Source organism: Callospermophilus lateralis, chromosome 16, assembly GCF_048772815.1.
Source record: "Callospermophilus lateralis isolate mCalLat2 chromosome 16, mCalLat2.hap1, whole genome shotgun sequence".
Taxonomy (NCBI): Eukaryota; Metazoa; Chordata; class Mammalia; order Rodentia; family Sciuridae; genus Callospermophilus; species Callospermophilus lateralis.
The window spans coordinates 20,710,989-20,729,410 of record NC_135320.1 but is presented as its reverse complement, the minus strand read 5'-3'; positions in this window follow the sequence as shown (position 1 = coordinate 20,729,410).

Sequence of the window (18,422 nt, the reverse complement as noted above, 5' to 3'; positions counted from 1 at the left end):
TACATGGGATTTTGTTTCCTGGCAATAGATTATTTGAATATGTAATAGCTATATTGAAAATTTTAGTAGTGGTTTAAAAATACACAAATACTGTACTCAGTTAACATAAATTAAAAAGTGTAAAAAGGGAACAAATCTCTTTGTTAGCCCAAAGATTTAATGTTGTGAATTCGAGCAGATATTTAGGCAAAGTTAACTCTGAATCACATTAACAAGCATGAAAAGTAAAAGGCATTTTTGCCTGAAAGTGTGTCGTATTTATTTATTTAACTATAGCATTTTGTCATAATGTTCTGCAAAAATGTATTCTCTGAGCCAATGTGAATGCTTCTCATTTTTGGTTGGAATTTGATCAGTGAAATTACAAAGAAGCATGTGGGGTCATTACATCTCTAGTGTTTCTCTACAGAGGAACAATATCTTAATACTGAGAGGACTGTGTTTTAGAAATGTGCATTTTTTTTTGTGTGCGTGGTGCCAGGAATTGAACTGAGTGGTTCTTAGCCACTGAGCTACATCCCCAGCACTTTTTATTTTTATTTTTTTTTATCTTGAGACAGGGTCTCACTAAGTTGCTAAGGGACTTGCTAAGTTGCTGAGGCTGGCTTTGAATTTGTGATCCCGTGTCTCAGGCAGGAGAGTCACTGTGATTATAAGCATGCACCACTGCATTGGGTTTAGGAATGTGCATTACATATGACAGATATTCTTATAAGAAAACTTTTCATAGAAGTAACTCCTGATGTAGGGGATAGTGAATTTCTTATTTTTCTCAATGAGTGATTTTATTGGTACTACATAAACTCATAAGAATCTCATACATCTATAATCCCAGCAATTTTGGAGGCTGAGGAAGAAAGATCGCAAGTGCAAGGCAACTTGGCAAAACTCTGTCTCAAAATGAAACACAAGAGAGCAAAGAAAGGGGAGGGAGAAGAGGGGATGGAGCATGGAGACAGGATAGATGGTGGAGTGAGATGGACATCATTATCCTAGGTACATGTATGACTGCACTTATGTTGCGACACTATGTGGTGTACAACCAGAGAAATGAAAAGTTGTGCTGCAATTGTGTATGATGAATCAAAATGCATTCTTCTGTCATATATACCTAATTAGAAAAAAAATCAATAAATTGACTTTTAAAAAATGCTGGAGATGTAGCTCAGTGACAAAGCACCCTGGGTTCAATCCAAAATACCCCCTACCCTCCAAAAAAGAATATACTATAGCATATAAAAATTAATGAATCACTTGACAGTTCATCTCTCTGCTTTATCCAATGAATTGTATGCTTGTGGGAAATGGATCTATAGTGTACATCATTAATCATAAGTCCAAGAAATGAGCAGAGTTTTCTTGTTTCACTATAATAAGAAAGATTCCTGTCTGTCTTAGTGACTATGATTTGTCTCCTGGCTCCTACCATGAAGGAGATTGATAATGCTGCTCCAGAATTTGGTATATACAAGGTGAGTTTTCCTCTGATTATCCTGAGAAAGCTGCGGAAGGCCATTCACCATCTTGGAGACATCATTATGAAAGTAGGTGGCAGAGTACAGAGCATCAGGGAATAGCAAATTCTGTTTTCACATCTTGGGTGTACAGAGAAGAAACAACTTTAAACATAAACAGATAAGTTTAATGAAGGCATTGGGTGATCTAAGCAGAAGCGCTGGCTGTAGCAGGGCCCATTCATTCCGAGGGCCCATGAGAGGAACTGATCAAAGGCATTGCTCATAACCATTGAATAGGCAGCATGTTCAAAGAGCAGCTGAAATCCCTAGCCAGGGAACAAGATTGCTTCTGGGTAAAATTCAACTTTGTCTGCATTTTCTTAACAATGTGATGCTGGTGCACATATTTTAAATGGACAAGGGACCTTGAAGACAATGACATTAAGTTTCTTAAATATTTAAGTAACACATCTATGGAGAAAAGTTTTTGTCCTTAGTACATACAAGCCCATCCTGCCTAACCCCTGATTGGCGGGCAGATCCAAGATCAAGGTGGACGCAACCATAACTGTGGCAAAGGAAGTATGATAAATCATTATTCCTATCTAATCTACTTCATGCAAATTAGACTTTCTTGATTTAATTAACACTTTTCACACATTTATTGCCAAAGGCCACATGGAGGTAGACTAGAGAATACGTGGGTTGTTATAGTGCTCAAAGGATTCTACGACTAATTTACTACTTTGTTGGGACTTCCTATGATCTCTACCAGCCTTTTAGCCAAAGGATTAATTCAGAAGCTCCTGTCAGCTCTTATAAAAGTTGATAGATCTTTGATATTAGCCTGCTTTCCCAGAGGAATGCCTGAGGAAATCCTTGCTAGAACCACTTATTAACATACAGTGCACCGAAATTGATTTTTCAAGCATGTTTCTTACATAGAGATACCACCTCAGTCAATATTTTTTTTATGTGAGCAGACAAACTTTAAAATATTTTTGCTTCATCTAGCTCAGAGTCTATTGGAAAATTCTCTGAACTCCGGCCAGCCCGAAATGGAATTGCATATAGTTCATCAAGTTTAATCACATAATTGAAGACTGGCCAGAGAGATTCAAGATTTCAAGTGTGAAGCAGGATTGTTGAAGTGCTGGCATTTTGTAATCCAATCTAACCATCTCAATGGATAAAATGCCATTAGAATAAACACATAGAAACTGCAAAATAGAGTGACAATGAACTTATTATTTGATTTAAGTTCCTCAAAAGGCACAAGTTTAAAAAAAAAAGAAAATTAGTAAAGTGGCTAATAAATGCTATAGCGTAAGTGCAAATTTTCTGCAATAGTATTTTTTAAAAGCAATTTGCATATTTTGTCTATAACAATGTTATTTTTCTAGATTAAAATGAAATTTAAAACATTTAAGGATCACTCTAGGCAACACTTAAATGATTAGGAACCAAAGTAATTAAAAAAGTAACATTGATAAAACTTCATGCTGTTTTTTTCTAATGTCAAATTGATAAAAATATTTACCTGCTGCAATTTGCAGAGTTTCTTTTCCTTAAAAGAATATTATCTATGTTGGTCATGATTTTGCTGTATATTAGATATTTAAAATATGTTCAGTGTTTTTTGTTTATATTGTGAAGAAAGGGAGCTATTTGTCTCAGTTTACTCAGAATAGGGACAATAATCATTCCTTTGTGTTACCGTTCTTAGGAGTTGATGAGTTCATATTTTTAAGGTGCACAGAATAAGTTTGTATGTGTCTGTAAACAAATCAATACATAAGTAATTACACATGTTTCTATGAAGAAGAGGAAACTTCTTTCCTTTGTCAGGCTTTCTTTCCTGTCTTTTCCCCTCCCTCCCTCCCCACCTATGTTCCTAAGTTCCTTCCCTTTTCTTTTTTCTTTCTTCCAACCCATCAGAAGGTCTCAGCAGAACTTGTGTTGAGATCATTTTTTTTTAAAATTTGTTTCTTAGTTAACAGAGATTTTTAATGATTTTGCTCTCAATGGCATATTTTTTTCTTCTCTTTTTGTACCATTCACAACACATGGAAATGTTGTTTTCCACGGGAAATAAATGTATAGAAATCTGGACTGAAAAGCCCAAGATGTAGTAATTAAATGATGATTAAATCATGATCTCAAAGATGAGTTCAGGAGAAAGGGACCAGTTTGGCATTTACTGAATTCTTGATGCCCTGAAGTTGGGGCCTGTTTCTCAAGAGCTTTTGAAGGTAAAGGTTCCCAAGCTTCTTAATGAAGTTAATGGACCTACAGGACTGGGGAACTTTCCATTAGAGGCCAGAGGTGCTGATCAAAGATCTGATGCCTCATTGAAAGCACCTTCAAGTCACCTCATTTTAATGTTGAGTGTGTGCCCTTTGGGATCACATTAACATTAGTGTGAATTAGATACCCAGGCTTAAATATCAAGATGAAAGAGAAGGAAAAAAAGGAACATGTATTCATCTAGAAATCAACAGCATATATAAAGAATATGCATTCAAAACTCATAATAAAAGGTGCATATTAGGTACCATTCTGTCCACTGTAGATATAAAAGGAAACACTGAAAGGGGGCAACTGTGTTTCAAAGGATTCTCTTGGTCATGAAAATTCAATTAACATTCACATGAAACTTTTCAGGAAAGTTGCCAAAGAATATGGCTTGGGAACATCTAATATTTATTTTAATTTAGATTATCTCAGTACAGTATCTTTCTTTCCCAGGACCAGGCTATTTACAGAGAAAATACAGAATTTCCTACCAATCTGAGGAACAAAAACTTAGATCTAAATGATTGCAAATGCAGCTAATGATTTAATGAATATTGTGCCTGACATAAAATCCCTGAGACATTAATATTATGTTATGTACATAACATAATTATGACATTATATCATGTTATGTTATTTTTGTTCTTCTTTATGAAACATTCTTGGTTGGATAATAATTAATGTAAATACAAATCCCAATTTATGGCAAGTAACCTCGAGCATATCCCCTTAACGTCCAGAGAATTGTCAGGGCAGACAGGCAGATGCCACCCTTCGAATCTGAAGGAGAGGGATTCTTTCCCACTGAATCCCAGAGCTCGCCTTGCACTTCTCAACAGAGTTCCAAGCAGTGACCAGGGATGATCTATTAAGATGAAATCTGGTTTTTGTACCAGAACAGACTCATTTTTTGACAAGATACATGAAATGTTGTAGGTCCTTGGTTGGGTTAAAGAAGAGATTATTCAATGATTTTTGTCAAAGCATGGTAAGCACAGCACCTTATTCAGGATCATAGAAATAGGTATAGGGACCACTGCAACAGGGCTTTGCAGGGGAGGAGAGAGATTGGGCTCAATTCCAATTGCATCATGGTCAAAGGGGAATTTATAGCCAAGGAGCAGAGTAGGGATCGGTGGGTGGAAAATTACTAAGAGGTAACATCAGATGGAATAAAGGGGATTTTGGATAAAATCACAAGATTGTTGCTGAGGACAAGCCAGGGTAAACAGATATCACCTGGCAGTGGTAGAGGACAAGGAGTCTAATCAGCTATCAAGGGTAATCAGATATTGAAGATGGGGGGGTTCTTTCAAAACTGACGTATCAGGGGTCTTTGCTAAAATTGGATTTAATGAGGAAGTAAGTGTTCAGATCAGAAGTTCAAAAGTTCAAAAATATTCTCACAAATTTTGGTCAAGTGAATAATCTGTGTTAGGCATCTACCTCTGGGCAGGAGCAGCCATAGCCCCATCTCCAGTCTTTGAATTAGAAGAATATTATATATTCCTGAGGAGAAAGGAGCAAAATATATAAGTCAGGCACTGACAGACCTTCCATTCTATCCAAACATTTTGTGAAACCTCTGTGATTCCTGCTCATTGTATTTCCTAAGTCAATTATTAGAAGAGTGTTCTTCAGGTCAATGTACACAAGTTAATTATGGTCACTAGCCCCAGTTAGTTTTAGTCTGAAATTAAATGATCTAATTAACATATCACGATGAAGACCAGGCTGCTCCCACTGGTGTCTGCCATGTTTGGTTTTGAGATTGTGCTATTCTGGCAAATTCCTCTGTTAGTGGGGATAAAGGGCATGGGAAAGGGATCCCATTATTTCCCAAAAGGGCACATTGCGATGTTGTCTTCCAAATCCAGTGCAAGCTCAGTTCAACCCTTGAGGGAATCCATCAGCTTATAAGCCCCAGGATTTTTGAAGAGAAACACATGCTTCCCTGTCCCGCATACCTGATATAGGGAGCCATAGGCTCTCCTGTCTGCATTAGTCCCTCATACTTTATTCCACCTGCCTTGATTATTTCTAAAATGGACTTCTTTTCTTATCACCGGCTTCTTTGACATTTGATTCTTTATATTTGAATCACTCTTTTATCATCTCTGCAATGACATTTGCCCCTATCGATCACCCCTGTACTTCTGCACTACAGCAATGCATCCAAGGAGCCTTTCCATCTTGTTGACATCCCTGCATTTAAAAATATTCTCAGGCTGTGGTTGTGGCTCAGCGGTAGAGTGCTTGCTTAGCATGCGTGAGGCATTGGATCCCCAGCACCACATAAAAAGGTCAAATAAAGAAAATAAAGGTATTATGTCCATCTACAACTAAAAATAATTTAAGAAAATATTCTCACATAATTCTTCTATAGTAATTGTCTATGGAGTTAAAAAAATGAAAAAAAAAATCAATCAAGGGAGAAATAAGATAAAATGAGATTTGTTCTTGTTGAGAGTAAGTATTTTTTTTGCAGGGGGGAGTGTGTGCTGGGATTGAACTCAGGGGCACTTGACCACTGAGCCACATCCCCAGCCCTATTTTACATTTTATTTAGAGACAGGGTCTCACTGAATTGCTTAGTACCTTGCTTTTGCTGAGGCTGGCTTTGAACTCGCGATCCTCCTGCCTTAGCCTCCCAAACCTCTGGGATTACAGGCATGTGCCATTTTGCCCAGCCCAAGGAAGTATTTTCTTATAGAAAGTATAACAAAACTAAAGTTCAGCAACTAAGGAATGACACATTTGAAGAAATCTTGTAAAGAATAATAGACGGGCAACAACAACAACAACAAAGAAATCTTTGGTCCACAACCAGCTCTTCCAGTGGGAAAAAAAGGAAGATGGTCACATGGTCTGGTTGGAGGGACCCTGAAAGCAGGCCTGCCATAAAACAATGCTGTGGTTACCTTGGCTTGCCAGTAGTTCTTGTTGAACTTAAGCAAATATGTTCCAGTTTCATGACTGGGAGCTTCAGAGTACTATGCAGTCTCTCAGGTTTGCCTGAATCAAGTAAGAGGTTAAGTAGTGAGCTCAGAACACCCCATCTCACTTTTGTTAGATTTCTGTTGTTATGCCAGATTCGTGGGACCCCAATAGACCTCCAGGAGCCGAATCTGATGCAATCACACTAGAGTCTTTATTGCAACCCTGAGCCTGGACTCACAACCGTTCCCTTCACTGGGGTCCCAGGAAGTGAGTCCCGGTCCTTTGTTCAGTGAGATTTTATAGGTTTCTGGGGATACTCTATGCATCACAACATCACACAGCAAAACATTCCATACCGCAGGAAAGTCAAACAACAACTCATAACATTGATTAGCACATTCAGTGGCGGGAACAAGTTGGGTAGGGGTGATTGGTTAATAGAAGAGGGGGATTCATTTGAACTGATTGGTTTAGGCCATGAGGGGATTACATGCTAAACTACATGGTTTCCCAACATGTTATCAACCACCATAAACTACTGGGGAGTCAGTCATCTGACATCCTAGGTATTTTCCTTGTCTCATGCTGATTGGTGGTTGCTAGGGGGTTGCTATGGGTCCTCACCTAGCCTAACTGAGTCAGGGACACCTGGGGCCTCAGACCTCTCCTGTTATTTACAGACAAACAACTCAGTAAGGTGGGTATGTGCCTAGGAGTGCTCTGTGGGTTTTTTCCAAGGACAAGGGTCATGCCCCCTTTCTTGGACAGGCTTTGCTCTGTGGTAGAGGCTGGTTTCTCAAAAATGGAGTCACTCTAGTTTCTCACTGTCACTTTGACAAAATCTCTAATGTAATCAGCTTATAAGGAAGAGAAGTTTATTTTGACTCAGTTTCAGAGATTGCAGCCCCTGGTTAGTTGACTTTATGGTTTTTGGGTCCTGTGGCAAGGCAGAACATCATGGTGGAAAGTAGAGTGGAGGAAGCTACTCATCTCATGGTGCTGGGGCTGGGAAGGAAAGAGAGAGAGAGAGAGAGAGAGAGAGAGAGAGAGAGATATGCTGGCGTCCTAATATCCCCTACAATGGTATGACCTCAGTATCTAAACTTTTTCTACTGGGTTACAACTCCTAAAATTTCTACTACCTTCCAATAGCACCATAGGCAGGTGAACAAGGTTTCAATCCATGGTCTTTGAAGGACATTTAAGATCCTAATAAGAATACTATGTTAACCACAGAAATTCAGATTTCAATGTTTTCTAACATCGGGGTTTCTCTAGGTTTTTATTTGGAAAAATGTTTTGTTGATCAAAGAACAAAAATATAGAATGCCCCTGTTGATTGCATTATTTACAGAGAAATTTTGTTAAAATCAACTCTATGCCAGAGGAACAGATGTATGTAAAATCACCTAGTGGAAAGTAAAGCCTAAGAGATTCAAGCAAGATAGCTTGGGGTGGGAATGTGGATGGGGGATCCATAGTCTGAGAGTTGGTGCCTGGGAGAAGCAGAGTGAGGCTGATGGGACTGATGTGGGGTACTCAGCAGGATGGAGGGGGAAGGGCTCAAGGCAAACCTGACCTGTTCCCAAGACAGCTCTGAGACTCCTTTCTGGGCAACTGGTTTTGCAACAAATAGCTTTATAAATTAGGATGTAGGGTATAGCGGTTCTAAAATGTGCTTCAGGGAACAGGCTCCTGGCTAGCTGGTGTTCACACTGCAGAGAGAACAGACTGAATTATATTGCCTCAGGGACAGTACATCCCATTCACTGGGCAGAACTAAACAGCCCCTGACAGAGGCTCAGCTTTAATCCCTGCTCCAGCTAAAGAGCAATTTTACTTTGCCTCGGGAAAGCACTAGTTATTATCAAATGGGAATTTCAAAAAGAGTTTATCTTTAAAGACACCTCTGCTACTGCCTTGTTTGCTCTCTCTGTTATCATTTGGATACTGAGGCATTTTCATTTACTATTAGCAAATGGTAAAATAAACAGCTCTTATTAATTTCTCATCGGATCCTATTCCTCTTATTCAATGTTCTTTTTAAATTATGTAGTGGAAGAACTTGAAGACATTTTAAAGTTTGCTATCTCTATGATCGATAAGTGTTGTTTATTCTTTTTAACATAAAATGAATTTGATTGTTTTTCTTTTTAAATTTTTCTTTCCTTCTTTCTCTAAATAGATGTAGGCATTTATTAACCTCGTTCATTTTTTTTCACTCATCCATTTCTCAGATATTTACTAATATCTGTGTTTATTAATATCTGAAAATCTGTGTTTCCAGGTCAAAATATAAGTATCTCTCTGGATACAGAAAATTCAGTAATGGGGTAGCCACAAGAAACTTTCAAATATTTTATAAATACAGTAAAAAGGAAACATGTTATACCATTTAGTGTTTTTATACTCTTTTCATTACAAATATTTGTACAAATAGGTAAATACACTTAATAATTTAATCAATCACCTAGCTTCAACAGTAACCAACACTTATCTATTCTTCTTTCATCTTTGGTCCTCCCCCTAAAACTTTCCCTGTATCTTCCAATCTATTGCTTTCAAGCAGCTTCTAGAACCATACCATTTCTTTTGCGTATAATATTTAAGCATATATCTCTAAGTGAAAAGTTTCCTTTAACATTACCAGAAAGCCATTATTATACCTAAAAAATAATGATTTAAAGCAAATTCTAGAAATTGTATTATTCATCCATAGATACTTCTATTTGTATTGCCAAGAAATAGAATTTTTAAAAAACTAAGCAATACCATCTTCACTCTTAAAAAAAATAGTAATTTTAAAATCTCATTTGTGATTGGATAGATTTTTCTCAATAGTCTTGTAAAAGTCTTTTGTATGTACTTTGTTCAATTCAAATTCTGAAGGTTTTGACAAATCTAAAATGCCTATCACCAGATACATTACACCACAATGTACTTGGTGATAGGCATTTTAGATTTGTGCCAGTCTCTCTAATTCCTGCTTCATTGTTATTTATTTATTTTTTGAAGAATAAAATAAAAATCATCACTACTTTTATTCTTAAACAAACTTTGTGGGATGCCAGTCATTAGAACTGAGGTATTGTGCTAGGTCCCAATGGACCAAACCAAACCAAAATGGAGTCACTTAAGCTAAATGTCACATAATCAAACTGAAACTGTAAGAAATTCAAGAGATCCCAAAGCAGACCAATTTTTCCTGAAAACAAATTACATCCTACTTGAGCCAGGTTAATAAGGAATCCCTCTCTGCCTTAACACTTAACAAAAAAGAAACCTGAGATAATCTGATGTTAACCACTCAGTTTTATTTATTTTTTTCAATTATTCTGTTTCCCTGTTCCCAGTTTACAAACCCACTTTTTGCTATGGCTTAAAGAGAGCTCCTATTCTATTTTGAAGAATGGAGGGTTCTCTGACTCATGAATCATTAATAAAATCATTAGATCTACAACTAAATTTGTTTTTATCCTGCCTTTGGGCATATTTTGATAGTATTTTCATGGTGCATCTTAACATGTTCCTTTGTTGTTTGCATCTCATGTATCATCGGATTCAGAGTCTTGGTCCATTTTAATTTGAGGGCAAAGATATATCTTAGGTGGCGCAAAACATTAAGAACTATTTCTCTTTTTGATTAAGTATGGTGGTTTCAGCCATTCATTTATAAAATTTCTCATTATCTTTTTGTTCAATGGTGTTAGCAGTCATTGATTATTTTTATCTAAGCCCATTGTTATATTTATTTTGCTAATGTTGCAAAATGGAAGTATTCTGATTGCATTACTCCTACTGCTTTTATTAGCTATAATTTTTCAACAAAAAATGTTATCTTGTTTATCCTGCATATATATTTTTTTTTACAGGAAAGACAGGATATATTATTGATAGTTTACCTTTATTTATCGGTTTTAGAAAGCTTAGCCCTGCAGCCATCAATAATAACCAATACATTTTCTCCCTTTCATTCCACATCTGTATTTTTAAAATTTATTTGATGATTCAATAAATTGCACCCATTTTCTTGATACTTGTATCATTCCATCTTTGGCCATCAGGAGCAAATTCAATTTCATTTCTCCTCTTGTGTTTACTTGAATTTTGTATCCATTGACTGTTTTCTTGTCTTCTGATATTGCAAGAGGTTCCCACAACATTTGGTACACTTCTTAATGCAGACATGGAATCAGTAATTTTTTTTTTTCAATTAGAAATAGCTTCGGGCTGGGGATGTGGCTCAAGCGGTAGCGTGCTCGCCTGGCATGCGTGCAGCCCGGGTTCAATCCTCAGCACCACATACAAACAAAGATGTTGTGTCCGCCGAAAACTAAAAAATAAATATTAAAAAATTCTCTCTCTCTCTCTCTTAAAAAAAAAAGAAATAGCTTCTTTTTATGTAAAATGGTTCTTAGAGTCTAATGTGGGCTATAGTTGACACAGTTGCAGAATTGGTCAATGCTAGACTGTTTAAGGAAACAAATATGGTTTTTAAAAGAAAAATGTTTCATATGCACATAATGATATTTTCAATTTGTGTTTAAGGTTATGAATTTATTACTTAACCTATTTTCAATTTGTGTTTAAGGTTCTGAATTTATTACTTAACCTATTTTCAATTTGTGTTTAAGGTTCTGAATTTATTACTTAACCTATTTATTTCCATAAGTGTACTTCTTTTCTCTTGGCCTCAAAAATTTTGTTTCCTAATGACATTATATAATTACTTATTTGTTTTGTAAATTAAATAATATTGTAAACTATGTGTATTATTTATTGTAATTTCAAAATAATTCCAATATCATTACAACCAATGTGATGCTGATGCTTTTAAAAATTTCTTTTCAGATCTTTTTATTTTGAAGCTATAGTCCAACAGGAATATAACACGAGTTTCTGTATTAAACTCACTAGAAATAATTCTTTATATGTAAATTATCTATTTGATACAGAGTTAAGTCTATGTCTTTTTGTGTTTTAGTTTTAGGACTGATTTTATAAATTTGATTTTATTTTGTATTAAAATATGAGCAAACCTTCTATTCTTCCCTTTCTCTGCCCACAGAAAAAGGGGAATGAGAGGAAGAGGTGGGGGATAGGAATAGGAAAGACAGTGGAATGAATCTGACATAACTTTTCTATGTACATATATGTATATACCACAGTGAATCTACATATTGTGTACATACACAAAAGTTGATCATAATTAGAATAAGATATACTCTATGCTTGTATAAATATATCAAAATAGATTGTATTGTCATTTATAACTAAAAAGAGCAAAAAATTAAAAAATAAAATATGAGCAAAACTTTTATGAAGCCCCAAAGTTAAAATTTAAAGAAGTTTTACTGCAAGAAGTCTAACATCCAATACTGACCTCCTGTCTCATCTTTCACCACCAACACCCCCAGCCCCCATCAAGGAAACCCATTTTATTTATTTATTTTTATTCTATTTATTTACTTTTATTTTTATTGGTAAAATATAAAACAATAGGTACATGAATAGCCATATTTCTCTGGTTCTTAATTAAGTCATGGCCTATCATACACTATGGCAGTGGCAGTTTTTCTAGAATTTTTTTTAATAATTAGAAACAATGTTGCTTTTGCAATTACCCAAACATAGTATTTCCTCTATATTTTCAGAGGAGTAACTCTAATACCCTTTCCAAAAATCTACAAATGGTCAAGTACCTTATATAAAATGATAAAATTTCACATACCTTAGATAAATCCTCCTGTACACTTTAAATCATCTACAGACTACTGTACTATACAAATTAATTTTTATACTGTATTGTGTAAGGAATGATAATGACAAAATGTCTGTACATGTTCAATATTCAACTACCTTTTACTTTCTGAAAACTTTTGATCTGTAGTTGGTTGAATCATCAGATCTAGAACTCATGGACTTGGAGGATTAACTGTATTATGTATTATGTATTAACAAAATCTATTGAAATAAAATTGTACCAGACCAAAAAAAAACAATGTTGCATTTTAAATGGTATATAAATGTGTCCACTTTGTAAACTTAAATACTGTTATCATTTATGCTTGATGTTAATAATTTCCTTCTATTTTTTTAAAGCTTCTGAATTTTCTGTCCCCATATAGCATAGTGACAATTCATACATTGTCCAAACACATTTTGTTGTTTTCAAAACATTTACACCAAAGGAAGATGTGAAGAAGAGATCTGGGAGACCTGTGATGGTAATCCTTTTTATAAAAGTTTAAAGTTCTAGATTCAAGAAAAAACTACATTTTTATGAATTGCAAAACAATGCATCCTAAGACATGGTTTATTTCCTGGATTGATGTTTTCATATGACTTCATACTAAAGACCCAAGAAGATAGGAACTTGACCATAATCAAAGGTTAAAAATTTTTGAAACAAAATTCATAATAGTGAGTGGAGAAGTAGTAAATCATTTATATCTGGGATTGCAAGTCTCAAAATTGGTAGGCGCCAGAAACTAAAATTTATCTGACAACTGACAAAAATATTTCTGACATTATATCCTCTTGAAATTTGATGAAAATGGATGTGCAATTCTGAACTGGAAATTACACAAGAAATCACACTTCTCATTTGTAGATTGCTTTGCTTTGAACTGATTAGGTGCTAATCCAATTTAGACAGTTTATGGTTTCCCAGTGTAACAAAGATAACATAAAACACATGTAACCTGAAAAGAGCCATCTTGGTCCAGAGATTGCACTGCATTATCTCTTGTTCCTATTTAGGAAAAAAGGATTCAGTTACAGAAAAATATGACCCTTGTTAATTTTTGAGCCATGAACATTGGTAAAGCAATAGCAGATTATTCTTCTGTTTGTAAAAGACATCCATTGAAAGAAGAAACAAAAAGTAAGTCACAGATAAACCAAGAGGTGATATAAGTCTATAAAACAGAGTGTTTGACCTAATCATAATTGTTTTAAAACTAGAACTGCATCCTTAAATGTTGTAATTTTTATTTTCATAACTTTAATAATAAGATGTCCCAGATGATTGTTTAGAGGATGAAAACAAGAAGGAATGAAAGAAAAATTGGGAAAGTATTTATAGAGGCCCCTTTTCTTATGCTTGCAAAACTTATTTTTCTATTTGGTATAATTTAGAAGAGAAACAGCTTCTGGGGCTTTCCAAGAACAACCTGACTCTTTGCTGACTGATGTGCTCACCATGATAGGAAACCCAAATGAGCCTTTTAAATATTCTGCTTGCACTTTTGGCTACTATTTCTCAGAGGCAAGACAATATACAAATAGAGTTTTGATAGCCTTGGACCATCATCCCCCTTAGCTCCTGTAGGTCACTAGGGTGAAACTGTCTCCTGTTGACTTCTGAGGCAGATTGCATCCTCTCAAGAACATTTTTTGCTGCCACCCCTCTATTGCATTCAGTCAGGCCCCTTTAGCCATTATATTGATCTGAAATTCCTGAAGTTTTTGTCAATAGACAGTGCTCTGTCCTATGTTTTGAAGCCATTCTGTTTTTCCCCTTTATTACTCATAGACATTTGGGCTGAGAAGAAAAGAAAACTAAATACCTGGGCTATTGATAACTCTTAAATTTGACTTGATAAGAGAATTTAAAGGGGGTGGGGAAGGAGAGAGTTTATTAACAAGAAGGTCATAATAAATTCCATATTCAAGGAGAGAAAATAATTGAAAAAATTGACTTGTAACATTGGTACCTCTCAAGTTGAAGTTCTTCGAGGCAGTTTCATGGTCAACACTAGTCACCCTCACCGTTCCATTCTTGGACAAATATCAGTGTCAGGTCTCCTGTTTGTTGATGAATCTCTGCTAGTTGCTGGAGATAGATGTCATCTGTATTATTCAGGGTTCTCTAGAAGAATATATATATATATATATATATATATATATATATATATATATACACACACACACATACACACATACATATACATATACACACACACACACACACACATATATATATATATATCCTGTAAAAAAGGGGGATTTATTAGATTTATTAGATTGACTCACACTGTCAGAAGCTGAATAGTTCCCTAAGTTCCATAATGGCAGTCTGGAGAACTAGAAGAACCAGTAGCTGTGCAGTTCAAGAAGCTGAAGGCTCAGAACAAGAGGAATCAATGATGCAGCCCCAATCTGGGAACAAAGGCCTGAAAACTTTCTGGAGAGCCACTGGGCAGAGTTCACTTTAAAAGAGTGAAGGAGCTAAAGTCTGATATCCTCAGGCAATTGCAGCAGCAACCCAGAACCCACTTAAGAAGAATGGAGCTTGCATCTATTGTTTCTTCTTTGTTCTTCCAATTTTTGTTCCATCCAAGCCTCCAACCTATGGGATGGTGCTGCCTACACTTGGGGTGGGTATCTGCTTCAGTTTGCTATTGCACATGCCAATCATTCATAGATACACCCTATTAATCCTAAGCATTTTTAATCCAATCAAGTTGACAATTCAGATTAACCATGGCATCATCTTTTAAGAAGGTAGTTTTAGCAGCTATGCTTATAATGATGACATTCACATTGATTAGGGTTGCAGAATACTAATCAGTGAGTTTTCAGCAATAGATTCATCATTGAATGAAAAGGATAGAAAGCAGGCTGGTAAATAATGTGTTCACCAAACTGCTTAGTAGAAAATGTTTTTATTTCTGAGAAGGATTATGAAAAATGTAGTAGAATCCTTATTCTCCAATTAGAACTAGCTGTTTGTTAATTATTTTTGTAAGACTTGATTCAAAGCAGAGAATCATTCTGCAATCAATACAGTTTTAATGTAAAGAATGCAATTTGCATTCTTTACATTAAAACTGTATTGATTGCAGAACATATTGAGATTCCTTCCTGTTTATTTCCATAAGTTGCATCTGTAACTTGCTCAGGGGCCTACCAGGCAATGCACAGAGTACACAGAGCACAAACCTTGGGTGCAGTGAAGAGCTGTTTGGTGGGATCCCTTGCCATTCAGACCTCATCATCCTGTTGGATATCTAATGCATACATAGATATGTATGGGGATATGAGATATGAAGTGGGACTTTCTATCTACAGAATAATTGAGAGCAAAGGATATCAAAGGACTATACGTTGTAAAGAAAAGAACAAGATCCTGTAAGCAGAATGTGTTTGGGAGATGAGACTCCACATGCACACACAATATTTTGAAGAACTTTGATACCGTTCATCTTGAGTACAGAAAAGGTGATTACTTGAAAAATGATAGGAAGAGATTTCCTAGGAAAGAGCTGCTGAATGGCTCTTTGTCCTTTGCTCCAGTAGGGTTGCTAGACCTCTGAGTCCAGGAATGGGTTTTGAGCTGTTGAAATGAGCTAAGCTACTGCCAAGGACCAGGAAGAGAGGTGGGAGAGCACCCATGAGTTCTGAGAGTTTAGAAGACACAAGAAATGATAAATGACTCTTGCCTGAAGAGTTTGTGGGCAAGAAGCTTCTGAAATCATCTTGATGGTAGGACAAGTGGGGAGCAACACGGAAGGACAAGGGTGCCTGAGTGTCCCTGGAGGTAAAAGGGACTCTGAATGTAGACAGGCTCGGATCATCTTGATGTCTTTCTACACGGGCAAGGGACACAGGCATAAAAGGAGTAGATCTAGGTGGATCATTAGAGACTGATAGATGTTCATAGAAGAAAGCAGCAGGCCATAGGTGGAGTTCATGCCAGAAGCTGTGCATTTGCAAGTTCACATGGAAGGATCTCTAGAGATCTCACAGCAGGGCCAAACAATTAAACACACCAACACACATGAAGGTACTATTTTACTAGAGGGTGCAACAATAGATGCAAGCTCCATTCTTCTTAAGTGGGTTCTGGATTGCTGCCGCAATTGCCTGAGGATATCAGATTCACCCTAGAGCGAATCCTTTCTGTTCTGACCTCTTCTTTCTCTTGCCACTACCATCCTGGAAAGGCAGATACAGCAGAGAGATTACAGGATGAGGGATAGAAGGAATTGAGGGAAAAATGAATGAAAATATTAACATACTTTCTTTTCTCTACCCTAGGTTTTTGAGCTGAGAGAGACCACACAGAGGTAGGAAAAAAGAAAAACCTTAAATTGGAAGACTTTGCATTTGTGACTTTTTTATGGAACAAAGTTACTTAATATTTTTAATATTTGAAAGTGACTAGAAAAGCTATAGAGTCCACTTGATATTGTGCCAGGAACAGGAACAGAAGATTCAGCATAGCCAAGTTGGAAGATGGCAATAAGTTGAAAGCTTTTGGCTTGTAGCTTGCAAAACAGCATATGGAAATTATTTAGTGATTGGCCATAACAAATATCTAGGAAAAATGGAGTACAAACAGAAATAACTTGTGAATTCCAATCATTAGGTATCCTGTTGAACTTGGACCACCTAAATCCCTCAGAAAATTAATAGAATTTAATATTTTCTTATTAGGTTTTGCACCTGCCCAGTTGGGACTAATTCCAAAATGTTAAACAGAATTATAATAACATCCAAGTTCCCTGATTGTTACATTTCTGTGACTGGTGTTTTTCTTGCTCCATACCCCAGCTTTACTAAAACATTCAATATCCTTTGTTTTTTGGTCTTGATATAAGCAAACATTTGAAATATATTTAGCACTGTAGGAAAAGAGTCTCTTGAGATATATCTGTTGACAAAGAAGTAAGAGTTTTAAGAATCCATAAGCTCTTCTGTTCACCTCTGCTGCCCCTGAGTCTCATGGTCAAACGACTCAACCCTGGTTAAGTACAAGGTAATAGGTAGTTAATGGGCATCTTGATTAAAGTGCAATGAAATGATTATTTTTACCATGAAGAAAATGTTCATTATTCATATTAGGTTACTAGAAGGTCAAGCATCTGAAAGAAAGAGAGCATGTCTTCTCATCACAGAACAAGAGGTAATCTGGATGTGATTCTTAATTCTGCAAAACATTTTAATGTAGCACAATAAGAAAGAGATTTTATCTGGAAAATGTAAATTTAAGATTCTTCAACTTTGAATTTATTTTCAGAACTTTTAATATGAAGTTGATTTTTCTCAAATGCAATAAAATATTTACCACAATCTTTATTTTGACCTTTGTTTACATTTTTGGATACTTTACAATCTTTCCCTAGGGACACACAGGCCCTTTGTTGTGCATCCCGGCAGGACATTATTCCACACCCTCACAGGCCCTTTGTCCCAGTCCACTGCTGTGTTCACTCATCCTGCTGGAAATGGAAGACTCTCCTTTGGGCCTGGTGAGTTTTTGTTGGGGGAGAAGGAGGAGATGGAGGAGAGAGAGCCTAAGAAGAAACAAGTCCATGATTGAAAGGACTTAGATAAGTAAAAGTAGCACTTTATCACAAGTTGCTGAATATGTTGTTGAGAAATCTCTAGGTCTCCAGACCTGAGGCAGGGAAAGGGAGACACCTTATATTGGAAGACTGTAAAATTGTGCCTTTTTAAAGATGGAGCCCTTTGATATTAAGAGCTGGAAAAAAGGCCTTTTTGTCAGTTGAAGGCCACCTTGCAGCATTCAACTTTTGCTGGTGACATGGCAGGACAGCTCTGTGGTCATCTCTGGTCAGCAGTCCTTGGGGAACCACCAGCTCCATCAGCTTTCTGCACTGTGACTCTGTTTGGCTTTACAGTAATTATTTGAGTTGAAAAATAAAGTCCAAGAAGAGTCACCTATCTGGAGGCCAAGGAGAAATATCTTTTATTGTGAAG